At 34.5% G+C, this 17,802-nt stretch overlaps 1 protein-coding gene across 7 annotated transcripts in view; it reads left to right on the forward strand.

Moving 5' to 3' along the window:
- unc-5 overlaps positions 1 to 17,802 on the forward strand; it is a 689,026-nt gene that overhangs the window by 328,956 nt on the left and 342,268 nt on the right. The window contains exon 1 of one of the 7 annotated variants that reach the window (XM_074136745.1): positions 15,084 to 15,302. The exons of the other annotated variants lie outside the window; for them this stretch is intronic. The gene's annotated coding sequence lies outside the window, so the exon portion shown is untranslated. Of the gene's footprint in view, positions 1 to 15,083; positions 15,303 to 17,802 lie in introns of those variants that run through there. 7 annotated transcript variants of the gene reach the window in all.

Here is a 17,802-nt window from a genome sequence, read left to right on the forward strand (position 1 = left end):
GCAGTAGGCTGTCTTTTTAATGAGGTTTCCAAATTTTTGTTTGCCTACATTATTACTCCTAAATTGAGGTAAAATCAACTGCAAACTTCAACTATGTTGTCACTTTTATACTTAGTGAAGGTTACAACAAAGTTCATTTTGTTTTCACTTCCTGTGACCAGAGATACAGCAGTCTCAAGTTATGTAAAAGACCTAGCAATAATTATTAAGTTCAATTACTCAGTTAGTATTGAATTAAAATAATTACTGGTTTAAAAGCAAATATTAATTTAATTTTATAAAATATAATTTCCTAGAGCTGGAACCTTAACCTTGCCATTAGGATGATTATGTTTGAGAACGTGAGTCCGTAGCTGGCAAGTTGAATTTAATTAAAGTGTCTGTGTTCTTGCCAAGGATACAGCAGGCTTCTTCGGCTAAGATTGCGGCGCGCTACGAAATAATGAGAATCGTGGACATTCCCTACCTTCTTCGTGCTGGAATCTTGCAGCGTCTACACCTCCATCTTGACATTCACTAGAAACTTTTCCGTTTTTTTACTTTACCCACAATCACTGCCCATATTTTTCTTCTATGAATTTAATCGTGCTTTTTATCTACATGTTTAGCTTAGTGGTTTAATTTTCTTTTCAAAATCGCTTTTGAAAAAATTATTTAAGCAATAGAGGACAAGATAAAAATGTTGTATATAAATGAATGATGTATATATAAATCGAAAAAGATTGTTTTCTAACTTTTTAAGATTCTACATCATTGGTTCCAAAAATGGGGTAGGATGTTTAAAAATTTCAGCTCAGATCCAATTTGGAAGCATTCCCTCGAAAGTAAAGGAGTGGTAGAAACATAGAAATGCTGTAGAAAATAAAAGTGAAACATTTCTTTGCCAAAAGTCTTTGAGAACACTGAAGAATTTATTTCGAATGTCTTCAAAGCGGTCATTAAAAATAAAAAATCATTTGCATTAATTGGCAGAAATCAATATGTTGTTTCTCTTTTAAGAATGTTGATGATCGAAACATACACATGTTTGAAACAATTTCTACACTCGCTTCGATTCGGGGACAGAGTTCGGACTGTTCGAGCCAATTTGATTAACTGCAAAAAATAAATAACTTATTAAACACAGATATTTTACAAATTTACTGAAATAAATCTGCTTGCTTTAAGTTGATGAACGGGGAGTTATTTAAACAAAGAAGTGTTATTTGTACTTTTAGGACAAAACTTATGTGCGAAATGCGAAGAGAATTCAGGGAGTTTCCTAACTTAATCTAAGTGGACAAACGTGTTGAAGGAATCATTTATTCTCGATTGTGACTTCAAAGTTAAGAAGATATTTTAAATATGAAATACCTAGTTGCATTTTGAATTCATTTGTCAGCTACAAACATCGCAAATTTAGAAAACAAACTCAAAAATTGTAAGATGAATTAACAACAAAGTGTATTTTAAATTTAAATCTGGGTATTGACTGTGTGACCACATTAGTCGTTATTTGAACTCTGTCTTGAATTTAAGGACTCTGGTAAAAAAAATTAATAATATCTCTTCCTTCAATTTGTAGAGTGGAGCGTGTATTTATTGCAGCAAGAACTTATTTACCAAAATAGAAGCTGATCACAAATAGATTATCGTGGCCAGTTAAGATAGAGGCTGACAAAACTATAGCTGAATCCTTTTCTTTTTTGAAAATGGCGCGATATGTTTTGCAATCTATGGTATGAATCAGATGTTTAACATGCATCAGTGTACTAAGAGGTTAACCCAATTGGAACACAATATGTAGGTCTGCGGTAAACCAACGGAAATCTCCGGCTGAGACCTGGTTTAGTATAATATACAACCAGCCATCAAATTGGCATCATTAACTCCTCCAGATTAAGTACAGTGAATATCTTACCCAAACTAAATCTTCCCACTCTCACCAAATCAAAGATGGTTTTTTGCAACTTCTTGGGTTAGCCACAGGTATGCTTCCATGAACGTAATTATTTAAATAACCCTTCGTATATTATTATATACGAAGTTATTACTTTCAAGTAAAAAATAGCCATCTCGCAAGTCCGGCACTGAAAAAGTCAGCCTCAACGCAGTATTGTGACTTTTTACCAATAAGCAACAGACATTCCATTAGCTTTGTGGGTTACAGAAACCAGCACTGACTCTTGTATCATGCCAGATGCATCTTATTATGCGCCTTTTGTTAGTGTAAACACTGATTTAACACATAAATACTTTTGCTTCCTACTCGATCTTATCAATTCAGTAATGCAACTAATTTTGATTTCTTAATTGCAACCAAAAGTTAAAGTACTATCAGGAAATATAAATTTCATTTGCTGTAATTAAAGATGGCCTATTTCTTTGATTAGGTCTTCTCAGCTCACTGCCGGCTCCATTTGTTTCGTTGCTGACAAGAAGGCTCGTTTCCCACCAAGTGGTAATGGTGCCAAACAGGATTGCACTCTTTCTAAAGTTGTATTATGACCCTGCTTGTTTAATTATTGTAGCAAGAGCAAAAACATAGCTGTATTTTAATTTTTTTTAAACTTTTAACCTTTAAATAAATGTTAGCTTGAAATCGCTACGTTTGCAATCATAAATTATTTATAAAATTCAATATTGATGACGTATATTTTGTGCAACAGCTTTTTTTTTTGTAGCCTTCTATACTGAAGCAGATAGCCATTATTATTGTTATTTTGATGTGACTATTTGGCTGGCAATCGTTGGTTTTGTCATTTATTTAATTACAATAGTAATATAATTCGTTTTATTTTATTTATTATCGTTGGTTGTGGATTCATGATCGCAAGAGCAGGCTGAGTCTATTGTGATTCCTATGCAGGCTAGGTGGTGTGGAGAATAGTTGTGATTAAATCTAAGTCTGTTTATTGCGGCGTAGAATTTTCTATTTCCAGAGTAATTATGGAACCAAGGTTTTTGCGGTATACCGGTTTGTATGGATCTGTAGAATTTACCTTTGAGAACTGATGATTTTGCGTAACTTTCTTCCCACTTTTGAAAGCATAACTTTTTAAAATAGTTTTTAACATCGGATGTAAACAATGTATTTATGTACGGAGACTGTGCAACAGCTTACTCATTCTGTAAACAGCGAATTATTTTGGTCATCCTACGGCCTTTCGATACTTTGTCTGCCACAGTGCAAAACTACATGTTATAGTTCCCAAATTTGAGAATCTGTTCTCAGTTTAGTTTCTTTGTTGTCTCATTTTAATTTTGCAACAGTGGCGCGCCATCAGTAAAAAACGTTAAAAAGAACGAATTTAATAGATTCTCTCCAACAAACACGCTTAAACATTTTTTTCTCTTTTTTTTTTGCAAGGGTCGATTAGTCAGGAAGTTAGCGTACCTTTACTAAAATTTATCGTCTGCAAACAACGTTAGCGAAGAGCTGGCGGGGTGTGTTTGTAGCGCACACTGTGGGAAAACATGGGCCCCTCCTCTCTGTTCCTATCGTCCACTGGCCAGCACATCCTCTGATTCCACCAACAACATAGTGAAAAAGTAGCTGAATCATTGTTGGCAATAAAATAATTAACAACAATGAAAAAGCGACCCCTTTTATACTAACCTCCTAAAAGAGATGCGAATTTCTTTTTTCTTTTTTTTTATTTAATGTTATCTCCGGCGCCACATTTTCTGACCAACTAACTCCAAATTTATTTAATCCACCTCGCTCCGGCTCTGTATCACTCCCCAATGGATTATTTATTTTATTAAAAATTTTATTTATATATTTTCTAGAGAATTTCAAATTGAGTTAAAGTGAGTGATATCATTCTAAATCTTACCAAGCATTATTATTAAATTATTATTTTAAGTCGTTAAGTTGCTTCAACAACAAAGTTCATTCGCCCCGAAGTTTTCTTAGTACTCTGCCACCCACCAGTTAGTGTTCTCTCACTAAAGTCATACCGTTCAGTGAAAACTAAGGGCAGAACGCCTGGATTTGAACCCAAAACTGCCGACTTATTTAGTCTACCGCGCTACTTAACTGAGCTGAACTCTTCGCTATAATTATTATAACCGGTTTCGGACGTATCATGTCCTAGATGTCTGGATAAATGGATGATATCATCGGACAGAATTATTTACCGCAGTCATTAAAAAGGAACGTTACTTTCAGCATTCGGATGCTTCTTCTCCTTATCGCATATAATTATACATCATGAAAATGTAATGAGGGAAATGATCTCTGATGGGCATTAGATGTGTTTATTTTTTGTTGTATCGAATCGAGTAGTATCGATAGTTGAATCGATTTAGTAAAGTGGTATAGCTGACTGATTTTTGCCAAAAACTTTATTTTGTCATCTTCTGTTGGTAAGCTAAGCGAATTATGACGCTTCAGCTTTCTGCAAATTTTTGTTTTTAAGTTGCGCTGGATTCTCTCAACACACAGACAATTCGTAAGAACCATTTTTTTTGTACTCAGGGGACCTCCGAACGGATATTTTCGAAAAAGTCACAAAATTGAAAATCTGAGCGGTTACAGTATCTACTCTTACAAGTAGTGTGAAAGAAATTGATAAAAGAAAAGTAACCGCAATAGGTTATTTAAATCTGTTCTTGGTCATTAATTGGTTTTTCCTAATTAAATTTATGGCCGCGGACCGCGGGTTTCGCAGACCTGCTTCAATAGCTTTCCAGCCATTTTGGTAATGTTGGCAAAAAACTGTACCATAAAAATAAGAACTTCCATAAAGTGCAAGCCATATTTTAATAGTTTAGTTTTATAAAGTGTAAACAATTTATAGTTTCACATAATATCGTGAATGGCTTACCGTATCGTTATAAACAACATTCATATAGGGAGAGTTGCACAGTAGTTTTGGTCTTATATCAGCTCTAAAAGCATATAAATGGTTCTGGTGGCGGAAGGTCGGTACGGACCATCTAGGAGACTGACTGACTGACTGGATGGCGCCTCTGGTCACTCTCTAACTTACTGACTTCCATATAAACTGCTCCTCAACTCCCCTGCTATAGTTGCAGAAACTACCTCTACAGTTTATATTCCATGTAAAAACTACCGTAAAGTGTTTGCCAGACCCTAGGTAGCTAAACAAAAGCAATATATAATGCAGTTAAGACTTAGTTGAGGACAAACCTTAAGTTTAAATTATACACTACTGGGGATGTACTTTTAGCGTTTTACCTTCTCGCTGGATGCAATAAAATGGGACAAGAGAAAGGGGAAAAAATGAAGTAAAGCTTGTACTACAGTTCTGCTGCTGCAACAACAGTGCACAACACAGACAGCATTTCCTGCTGGCGATGTCCTGTGTCTGCCAGACTTCCTTAACTGCGCACTCCCGACCGCTTAGTCCTTCACCAACTCTCTCACACTGATAATGCTTATCTTGATTTATTTAAGCAGTGTTCTCCTCGCTGGGTGCTCAGCCTTTCTTGCAGCGCGCCTCTTACTCCCAGGTAGTGGTATAACTGTGTATCTCCACATTATTAAGATTGTACGGCGCTTCACTGGATACTTCTCCTTATATTCTATTAAGTCTTGCTCCCTGTCTCCCTAATTTCACTTAATTATATTTAATGAAGGCTGTTATTTATTTATTTTTAATTTTTTGAATGTACACACCTTTCTTATAAAACATCATTTAACATATTACGTGTGTTGTTTTTTGTGTAAGCTCTGACATTGAACAGTAATATTTGCATTGCTAATGAACCGATTTAATTATATTCATTAAAACGTAAATAACCTACCAGACAAATGAGATACATTATTTGATTAGATAACCCTAATTCATGAAATTAAAATGACTTTAAATTCAAAATTTATTCCAACTCACTGATTTTACTTTTCCAGATTTTCCGGACTATGTTAACTTCTCGTATTTCCCATTAGAAATAAGTGTTGGTCTCGTGCAGGTACTCCATTTTGAGTTTTCACGGCAATCATTCGTTGTGAAGAACTCTGGGTAAAATAGTTTGTGTATTCAGTTTGAACTGGGTATTTCTTTCAGTAGCGTAATTTTCTTTCCATCTAAATGCTGGAAAACTTGGACAAAAAGTCATATGTTTGGTTCTAAGCATGTATGTCCAGACCGAAACTCAAACGTTGACAAATGAGTACAATTTTTAAAGTAAAAAACAGAAAATTAAGCACAAAACACTAAAAAAAAAAAAAGAAGTGGTCTAAGAGTGTGGACATTAATAGATAGATTAAAGTACATTGGATAATCTAGTCCTTAAGAACAATGGATAATCTAGTTTTTTAGAACAACAGCAAGAAAACGAATGCGTTGGAAAAGTTATTTTGTTCGATTATCGCATTTTAGAGTGCTAAATCCTTGAATTTGAGGCATACTAGTGATCTTTGCTGTTCTGTTCAAAAAAAGATATTTTAGCACTCTCTTTAGTCCTGAGGTTTCCAAAACATTTCTTTTTATTTCAGCTTACACTTGGATCTATCCCAGATTCTTTCTTCTCTTAGTCTGTAACCATGGAGGATTTACCGGACGCCATCTATCCACTTTTCCTTGGGTCTGTCATTTATTCTGCTTCCTTTGGCTTCGGCCTAGGATTTCCTTTGCCATTCTTCCATTCATTTTATTTGGCCGTACCATATAAGTTCTTTTTCCTCCACTTCTGTAGCACTTTTTTTGAAACGTTCATTTTCTTCCTTATTTTTTCGTATCTTAATCTAGTGCTGCCATTCTCTAGTAATCCTTCTCGGTGGTTAGAAGCTCGTTTGTTAAAGCTTTATTCAAGATCCAAGTCTCAGCGTTATATGATACTATACTGCGCCCTTGTAAGATGGGTCTCATAGCCGAGGTGAACGCAACCCGTTTAAGCGAGTAAACCTTAACCAAAAATATCCTGTTTCTCCTAGGACGTTGATGAGTAGTGCCAGCCCCTCGACCATCACAAAGAAAAACACTATCACTACGAAACCAAAATTAAAAAATAAATAAATAATAATAATAATGAAATAAAAAATTAGAAAGCGAAATAAAGAAGATATGCCTGTTTTTATGAGCGTTACTCTTCCAATCTGTATTTGCTTTAGTAGGGTGCTAGCTGCGCTTAAAGTCAAGGGAAGTGGTGCTTTGCTGGACCAAGAATGGATGAGGATGATGGATGATTGATGGCCTCGTGATGATGAGCTGTGCGGCTGACTTCACAATATTTGTTCCCCTCCTCGCTCATCACCGTACACTCGTTCATTTTGTTTTCGTTCACGTAATGTACCGTTCGTGCTGAACTGATTCTCTACCATCCAATCCCTTCTAAAATATCACCACTCTCTCATATCAAATAACACATTATAATTGAATTAACCACTAATCTTGTATGCTATCAGTAGAGGCTATATAGATATATCCACTTTAGGCAATGAGTACAAGTGAAATCAACAATAGGAGTCGGAACGTTAGAGTAGGCTAGAGATCCATCATTGGTCAGGAGAGGAACAGACACATTGCTCTTACCAACACAAGGCGTATGTATGTATTAGTAGTAATTAACTCAAGTTGAAAGTCTTCTTTCTGCATATACTATATAATTCCTGATGATGCTGTTGACATGCGCATGATTAATAACTATAATTTTCTGCACTTGTTATTAAATTTCTGTATAAAGTTTGGTTAACGGTGATAGTTGAGAGAACCGCAGACCTGATCTGATTAAATTCTATTCCTTATTTTATAAAAGCCTCTAAATCAATTACAGTTCATACACTTGTTCTTCTTGATGGGTGAAAGGTGTGGTGGTTGTGAAGCGTGGAATTGTAAGTGAGAGCTCTCCATTTCGAGAACGAGTGATGCTACTTATATTTGTTTAAAACAAAGGAAGTTAATTATGAAGTACGTGCTTCCGTCCCTATATTGATTCCCTCCAAAAAAATATACCATTCATTTTTTTGGTATTTGTTCTTCAACTTTAGCTAGTTGCCTTTTGTTGTACTGCAGAGATTTTAAGATTTCGGAACTCCACTTAAAAGATCATCATCTGATTATGAAACGAATTGTTCCAGAATATTACAATTAGAGGTCAATGATTGTGTCTCTGAAAAGCAAATGGCTGTAACATTAATGTTGCAGATTATTTTATAAAAAAAAAAAAAAAAAATTGAATAAAGACACTGCATTACATAGGACAAGCTTCTTATTATAACTTTTCAAATGTACAAAAAGGGTTTAAAAGGGAGTTAAGAATATACATAGGAGGACCTGAAGGACTAATCCTTCTTCTCTGACTCAGAGAGCAGAGTCCTGGCCCTCATTAACTACAAAGTGGATTAGTTTTAACTTGGAGCAAAGGAGGAATAAGTTACAGATCTCAGCCCTGCAGGCGCTTTGCTGAACTCTTCTTCAGCTCTATCCATTTTATATCTTCTTGCAACTTTCATGCTAACCACTCTCTTTCATGCTTACCGACTTCATTCCTCTTTGTACATACATTTGTAACGTACTAAGCGCAGTATATACATCTAGTGTAGGGCTACATGAAAATGTATGCTTCTGTCCAGAAATACATGCATTTATATACTAAAAGTATAAATGTAAAAATTTCTTTATATTTTCAAGAATCAATGTAAAACTGACTAATATAAATTAAAACTTTCTTCTGAAGGTTGACGGGGTCCAATAAGTTCAATTTTTTTTAAACAGAAAGCATTATTAGTACGACGTTTCGGACACCTTTGGTATCCTTCATCGGGAAATGGAAAACTGAGTTCAGGTGTTTTAGAATTTACAATGTTTTCCTTACAGGGGTGTTTCCCCTACATTTATCCCACCAGCCGACCATATGCGGTACCTTGTAATGTACCTAGACAAGAGACTTACCTGGAACCCCCATACGAGTCTTAAACGTACCGAACTAAACAAACGATACAAACTTCTAGCCAGACTACTCGACAAACGCTCAAAACTCTCACTACAGAACAAACGACGACTCTATACAGCTCTTCTCACACCAATATGGACTTACGGACTCGAACTTTACGGAACAGCTAAAAAATCCAACACCAATAGACTGCAAACCCTACAATCCAAAATTCTCCGCCGTATAGTAGACGCTCCATTCTATGTTAGCAACCACACAATACACACAGATCTCCAAATTCCATTCATCTCCGAACTTGCCAAAATTCGATACAAAAATTTTCACCAAAAACTCTCACTTCATCCCAACTCTCTAGCTGTAAACTTATCTTCAACTACGGCTACCCTCCAATCCTCGAAGACGGCTGAGGCGCCGTTGGCCCCGTGACCAACCTGGTGACTAATGGTGGCCATCACTGGATGACCGTCATTCACGTCTGCCACGCTATTCATATACCCTTATCGCATTTACTTATTGTACCCTGTAGGTACAGGTGTAAATTACATTAAAAGGATAAATAAAAAAAAAAATAAATAAAAAAAAGGGGGGTGTTTGAAAAGGAACCATTAAAGTTTCTTGTCTCCATTCAATAAAAAATTAAATAAAAAAACAGGTAAATATTGAATTAATTCATCAAATAAAATAAAGATGGATGCTTGTACTAATTAATTTTGTCTCTGGTCCAGTGGACGCCCAATATTTATGTTCTTTTGCAAACAATTCTTTTTAACCGTTTTCTATAAAATTTTATTTCATCCACAATGGGGAAGCCAATAAGGCTGCCGCTGACGTAGATGTTTTGGTCTACTAATTTACTTCCGAGCTAGGTGAAGTAGATTTTCTTCTAATATCCAGAACCGCAAAATAAAATAGAAATGCGGTCAGTATTTATTGTAACACAGCCGTTATAAGGCAGACATGGTTTAAAAGTAAATCGTGTAAGGTACATACAGGCGGCACCATTGTGTGGTTAGGGTTTAAAGCTGCACTTGACAGCTAACTGCCCGGCCAACTGGGTCAAGTGAACCACCTCGTCCCACTAAACCACATGTCCACAGTCGGCTCTCTATTCTGGGATATGTGAGAATAGTCCACTGAGAAAAGTAAAAATAAAATTAAAAAAATGGGATTTTTTTTGTTAAGAAATATTTAAAAAATCCATTTTAAAACAAAAACAAAAATATAGATTTCACGGTACATAATACTCACATAACTTTCTCTTACGTCAGTTTTTGTATTAACATTTTTTGAAACCATTTTGAGTGAAAAATTGCTAAAAGTCGGTTATCTTCATATTTGAAATTCTACTTTCATATTTAATTTCTATTACCAATATTATAGAGGTGGTGAGGCCACTAATTCTCTTAAGAAATTTTATATACACTGCTGACTTACCTCTATCACAAAATACAATAGTTTCAACATTCGCTGACGATACTGTTATACTTTCATTCCACTCCGATCCGGTCCAAGCCAGTCAGAATATACAAACTCACTTAAAGCTTCTGGAAACCTGGTTCCGAAAAGGGAAAATAAAAATTAATGAACAAAAGTCAGTACACATTACGTTTACTTTACGAAAATCTGCGAATCCACCGGTTCAACTGAACGGTGTAACGATTCCTCGAGCTGACGTAGTACGAAACTTAGGACTGTACATTGACAAGAGACTCACATGGAACCCACATACTCGACTGAAACGACAAGACGTGAACAAACGTTACAAGCTACTTACTAGACTACTTGACCGCAGATCCAATCTTGACTTGAATCACAAACTGACAATTTACAAGACACTGTTAAGACCCACATGGACTTACGGAGCTGAAGTGTGGTGCTCAACCAAACCCTCTAACTCCAAACGCCTACAGACACTATAGTCTAAAATCTTAAGAAAAATCCTTAATGTTCCATACTACATTTCTAACCTTCACATCCCTTTTGTAACCGATCTAATAAAGTCTCGCTACCGCAACTTTCACAGCCTCCTAGCTCTCCTTCTTAATCCTCTTGTACAACAACTCTCCTCTCCTCACCTTCCAGACAATCCTCCTCGTCGCTTGAAGCGGAGGTTGCCTAGGGATCTACTGTTGTGAGAGCAATCCACTGAGAAAGAGTTCCACCAATGGGTGATGACTCTTACATGTCTTTCATGTGAAAATTTAACCAGTTTCATCAAATTTACTTGATGCAACATTTGTTGTAGGTGTATAATATGACAAATAAAGTAAAAAAAAAAAAAAAATTAGAGGGACCCCTACTCTTCCCCAGATGCGCCTTAAGAAGCATTTTCTTGGAATATTGCCATATTTAATCAGCGCAATAATAAGCACATGAAGTGATGAAATCGCTGGAATCGATCGAGAAAATTCCAAAAACTGAAATATCGCTTCCCACTCCCATTTGGCCGGTGAACAGAATCATTCTACAAATGGCAACATTATTATTTAATAGTCGGTGAATAAGTTATTATTATTATTAATTTTTTTTATATATATATATTTTTTTTTTTTTTTAGAGAGAGAGGGTAAGAGAGTAGCCCGTGCCTTCGCAGACAGCTTTGTGCTTTATTTCCTTGAGGGGCTTTACTTCTTACTCATATAAATTATAACAAAAAAAAAAGTATTTAATAAAAGAGTTGTATTAAAAAGTCTTCAGCAAAGAACCAGAACAAGTTCTTAGTTCCGGATACTTTGTTCTAGCATTGTATGGAGGAAGTTAGGTATGAAAGTGAGTTTGGAAGCTGAAGAAACAGGAGGGGTTGAGAAACCCCATAATTTCACATTAAGAAGCTTGTCTACAAAATGTTTTTCGAGCCTCATATTTATGAAACGAGTGTTTCTCTTAGAAAAACTTGTTATTAAGGTATAATACCATCATGGTTTAAACGTTTTAAATGGTTTGTTACCACTTTAATAATTTTCTAAACTTTAAAGCTGTTGGTTTTCATTTAATATCCAGTTAAATTTTAGGGTTTTTGTTACAATTTTTTTAATAATTGGTGTTTATCTATACCAACGATTTGCTGTTCAGTAATGACTACAGTCGAACCTCTCATAAAGGACACTCTCACTAGCGACCAACTCCGTTTACGGACAGTTTTTGGATTTTCCTGTTTTACCCCTACACACTTTCTATATAAAAGAACCTCCGTCTAACGGACACTCTACATAGCGACCGCGGACATTGATTTTGGGGAACGGATTAAATGTTTCACCTCCCACCAACGACCACCTTATTATTAAAAGTTCGTTTGACGCGGTGATCAAAATAATTATCCCCTCTTAAGTTTTTGCTTTTTTTTCTAAAGTTTCCGATATAAGCTCACATACATCTTGTACCATTTTAATCATTTTTCAATATTACTTTGGACGAACAATATTATTTTTTCCGATATGTCTCTCAAACGAAAGTGGTTAACTCTAGAAGAGAAAATAAATGTGTTGGGAAGATTTTGCAAAAACCAAATCGAGCCATCGTCAACTTGCCGAAAGGTTTGCTCTATTTTTCTAATAATAGATGATAGTATGATGATAATTTTACCATAAATTATTATTGTTATGAATAAATGTGATGATTGTTATAAAAATTATTAATTAAGTCAATAATATGTAGTTTTTTGATAATTTTTTTGGATAATTAAGAAAAACTTGATGCATATCGTATAGCTAAATAATAATGCAATTATGTTCGTTTTTAAATCTATTAATATTAAACAATTTTTAAATAGATGTTTGGGGAAAAACCCATATTTTTTCATTATGAAACTTGCCTACCTCCTTCTAACGACCACCTCCAAATAGCGGCCACTTTGCTTTCCCTCGCCAGTGTCCGTTATTGAGAGGTTCGACTGTATTTCGAAATAGTGTTCCTAATTTTTGGCTGATTTTTGTATACTTTATTCAAAAATTTCATCATAGGAAAATTTAAATTGATTGGCAGGGTTCAGAGCCTTAATGCATCGTTCATCTAGTATATATATTCTATTTTTAAAAAAATTGGTCTATAAATATTTTATCTTTTGTTTTTCAAAATCTCTTCAATTCTGTAATCATTTTGGAAATTTTTATTATCGTGACCTCATTGGCTTTCAGTTGTATTTAAGGTACATAGACATTTACCAATGATGACCCAACGATTAACTTGCCATTTTATCTCCATTCAGGATTCTATCTCGAATTGGTAAGCATTTTAAGAAATATAAGAAACGAATAAAACGATTATTTTTGTGTATGTATTTGGTATTTTGTGTGTTAAGGTGTAGTAATAATTTTCTTTTCTCATTCAAAGATTTAGTCAATTGCAGGCATTTTTATTTTCAGAAAGCAAAATTAATTTCTTATAAGAAAACGTCATGAGAAACTAAAATGATTCATTTGAATCCAATTCCAGAGAAAAAGTTGACAGTCAATTTGTTAAAAATGCATTTCTGAATCAAGCATTTTAAAATTTTAAGACCAATGAATATAATTTTAAGATTTATCTTCTCACTTGTGTTAATTACACTTTTATTTTGTTACAGGTAAGTCTTTAAAGAAATTGATTGAATGTTATCGTGCCAAGACCGTAAGTACTAGTATTCTTTCTGAAGCACTTCAATTTTCTTGTCAAATATATACCGGTGCATTTCGTGGCATTCGCCGTTCTGCTCGAAGTTAATTACTAATCCTGTGACAAACATAGTAGGTTATTTCTTTTTAGTAAACTTTATTGATAACTTTAATATTTCAACGCGTTAGCGTTCACTGGCTCTGGGATATCATTTTTCTCTCATTAAAATTAATATTGCTTTTATAATAAGAACTATTATATCACATAAGACATGTTACTTATTATACAACTTAAGAGAGGACAAATTATTAACGATGAAATTCCAAAAAGCTACTGACTGAGCCTTTAGATGCGTCAAGATTCAGACGAGCTGGACGACCGCGGTAAGATGGATGGAGTGAAAGGGAATGCAGGGAGAGTTCGATCGGATCGCGGTTCTGTTTGGCAGGACCAAGCAAATCGGTAGAGGCCACAATAGGAGGCAGGTGCTCAATAATTGGGTAGTTGCGTCAGCGTAATACTGTTGTCATGTTTTTCAGCTCATTTTCAGAACTGTCTTCTACTCTATGCACAGACCTGCACCTAGTATAACGATGTTAGCTTCTTGCCACACAATATTATTTACAAAAGACGAAAACACAGATATTAACAGGACCATCATCGACTTCAACACATTAACTAATCTTATAACAGATTAGCTAAAAAAAGGAATTTTTTAATTTAAAGCTATCGAAAACGTAAGCAAAAATCTTCCCACTAAGAAGGATTACGAAATGAAGATCCAAGATCCCTTTAAACAATCGAGAAATCTCTTAGAATCAGAAAGATCAAGGAGTGTGCTATCTCGATATAACTCTTCAGCATAAAACTGCAACAATAATAACCCAACTGAGACAGTTAGCATTAACAAAACCCTAACAATAAGTACAAGAAACTACTAAAACCTATTCTAACATACCGCTGTCGAATTAAGATAACAGCTAGTAAACGACTGATCAAACAACTAAACATTACAAAAAATAATTTACTGTTTAAAGAATATAAAAGTCCATCAGCATCTCAATAGATCACCAATTCAAAGCACTTAACTTGTTATACTAATTCACAACACTATTTGCACTAAAACTGTATATCACGCACTGATAATAACTTAAACACAATTTATAAAATAGTACTTCACTTTAACAATCGCTAATATTCGCTTAAAAAATCACGTCAATAAAGAGGCACCAGTAACGATGGGCGTCGGTAACCAGCCAGGCAGATCAGCTGGTAAGGTTATCTAAGCAAGTGATCAACTTTTTTTTTGTTCTTTATTTGCCATGCGCAGTCCACCTAAATAAAATGTAACCAGTGACTTTTTTTTACAATATTTTAAGCTGAAAGAAATTTTAAGTCTAGTGGGAGTTCACGCCAGATTTTTCTTTATTTGCATTAATTTAATTCAATCTTCTTTGATTATTTAAAATCTGCTTTAAACATCGATCGTAAATAGATCAAATAAAATACCTGATTCGCTAACTTCATATTCACTATACAAATATTTTTGTAGATTATGAATGAAAATAAATGAAAAACAAGTTGGTCACTCTGCTTTGATAACCTAAATTTACCTACTGATCTGCCTGTCCAGTTGCCGGCGGCCATCTTTAACTCGTTACTGGTTACTCTTTTTTTATGTGATTTTTTAAAGTGAATATTAGTGCATTGTAAAGTGAAGTTCTATTTTTAAATTGCGTTTAAGTTATTCTTTGTGAGTGATATACAGTGTTAGTGCAAATAGTGTTGTAAATTCATTTAACTAGTGTCAAATGTCAAGTGCTACTGGACTCGTGATCTACTAAGTTGCTCATGTATTATCTTAAAACAAGGTAAGACAATATTATCAATTATTTAATTTTAAATTCCAGTTTTATTTTTATTATTCTTGCAAGAAAATAGCAAGTTATCATTTAATAATTACTTACAGATTAATGATAATGCATTTCACGCTATCGGAATAAAAACTCACCGCTTTGTACAGCTGTGTTTGGCTACATATTTGTCTACAGAAGGCTAGAAAAAAAGAATTCTGATATTCGATTCTAGCTAACAAAAACTGGCCGCAGTGTAATTAATACAAACTAAAAAAGAAAAGAACTCTCGTACACTTGTTTTCGGAAAAACTTCCCCCTTCCATATGTTCACAAAAAAAAAGAAGAATAAATCAAATGAAAAATAGAAACAAATTATGGTAATTCATGAAAAATATTAAATATGGAAGATCTGATGGTAGAATGATGCCCTTCCTAGTTTATGTAAATAAATCTTCTATCTTCTCTTTAGTTTAGATTATTGAACGTTTTTGGCATGTCTGCGTTTCATTGCTCTAATTTCCATACTTCTTTATTTTATTTTTTTAAATAACATGATGGTGTCGAACATTATGTACAGATTTACGTATGAACAAACATGTAGGTAATCATTTGTAATTCATATACATATATGTATATTTATTCAAGTTAGAACTTGTTCTTGTTGGTCCATGTTCAGCTAAAGTTGATCCATGTGTCCATTAAACGGAAGTCAATTTAAAAATTAACACTAAGTACCGTAAGAAGGCTTTAAGTATACAAAATTAACCCTTAACATACGTACACTAATCGTAGTAGATATGGAATTCTTTAAAAGCTTTCTTTTTCAATTTATATTCTTCATTATAAATGGCCCTGAGGCTGCTGTAGGTAGAGCAGCCAGCACGCAGCTAAGAATTATTTATTTTTTAATCGTGGGTGTTTCTAAAAGTATTAAATTAAGCCTTCTCATCGGTATTTTGAAGAGTTAAAACTTACAAATTATACAGAAATTGTGTGCTTTTCATTATTATGAATGCAGATCATTAGTTTAATTTCAAACTACTTTATTAGTTAGGAAACAGCACAGAAGCGAGAAGAGAAGCCCCGAGGGCAACTTAAGTGGTAGCCACCATGCTAATGGCGGTAATAATGTCTGGTCACCGTTTTGTAATGTTGTGAGCCATCGGAGTGGCCTCAAGGGGAATCTATATAAAATAATTTTGTTTTAATTTCTGTCTGCTTCCGATCTCCTGTATCACGATATATGTGCCATTGATGTTGTTGTTTCTTGTTTGTAGGACTAGTCTACTTAGCGAGAGTTGTGATTCCTATTGGTTGAACGGATCAATGTCTTAAAAATGGAATTAAAAATTATTAAAATGAAATAAAAATGTGAACTGAATCCTTCTCTTCTTTGACTTTATTCTTCCAAATTTAAATGCACTTGGCAGTGTCATTCATATTATGGGCAAATTAATACTTTTTGGGTAAAATATGTATATTTGTATTCACTTTTGAATCGAAAAGAGGCAGATTCAAATTGTACAGGAAATTCCCTTAAGGTAAATAATTTTTTTTAGCCTTAAAGCAACAAAATCGGAGGTTATTGGTACCTCCCAATTTCTTCATTAACTTCAGTGTTTTCGGCAGGACAGTATTTACAATAAATGATTATAAACATAGATGATAATATTTCCGAACTAAAATCAGATATAAAGCAAAGAAACCATCAAAAATGGCAGTGCCACAGTGCAGCGATTAAATTCTTGAATTCCCTCGTTGGAAGGGAAGTCATTGTTTGTAGTTTTTACAATATTTTTTTTTTTTTGCATTTGTTTTGGCTTTGGCTTCCGCCATACAGCCAGCATCGTCTAGGTGCTTATCACTAGAATATCACTCACTCTTCATTCTTACTTATAATTACATTCGCTTCACACATTCATCCTTCTACTATATACAACTATTTACATACAAACTTACAACTAATGGATGGATCAGTACTCTATATTCCTGCCATCTTTATAGCTTAACCGAAATTAAAATCACGTAATCCTTCTCTAATCATTTTCTTCCAGTGCTAATTATTAGTTATTTAGTTTTTGTGCTTATCCGGATGGTGCAGTAAGTAAGGCATAATGAACATAGGCATCCCGGAAAAGGATTCAGACCACCCTGAACAAATAGGGCAGGAGATGCATAGAAATGAACACGCGGGGCCACTTTAGGTTTTGGTACGCAGCCTTATTTAGGATAGAAACGACATTTAGTTTGTTCACGCAATGTCCCTCGGGAAATTAATGGAGGCAGCCATTCTCAATATTGGACAAAACGAGAATGAGATCAAAAAGTTTAGGAGGAACACATTAAGAGTCGATTTGTAACTACGCGTTTATGCAAATAAACTAGTGAGATCGTAATCACTAAAAGAAAAAAGAATTCAAAACGTGTATTTCTAAACATTTGTTCTTAGAATGGTCGCGGGTTGGGGTGTAGTTCTGCCCGAATAACTGATCAAAAAGGTGTTTGCTTTCCCACA

The sequence above is a fragment of the Rhodnius prolixus genome, unplaced genomic scaffold, assembly GCF_049639745.1.
Source record: "Rhodnius prolixus isolate KJV_2025 unplaced genomic scaffold, Rpr scaffold_1, whole genome shotgun sequence".
Classification (NCBI taxonomy): Eukaryota; Metazoa; Arthropoda; class Insecta; order Hemiptera; family Reduviidae; genus Rhodnius; species Rhodnius prolixus.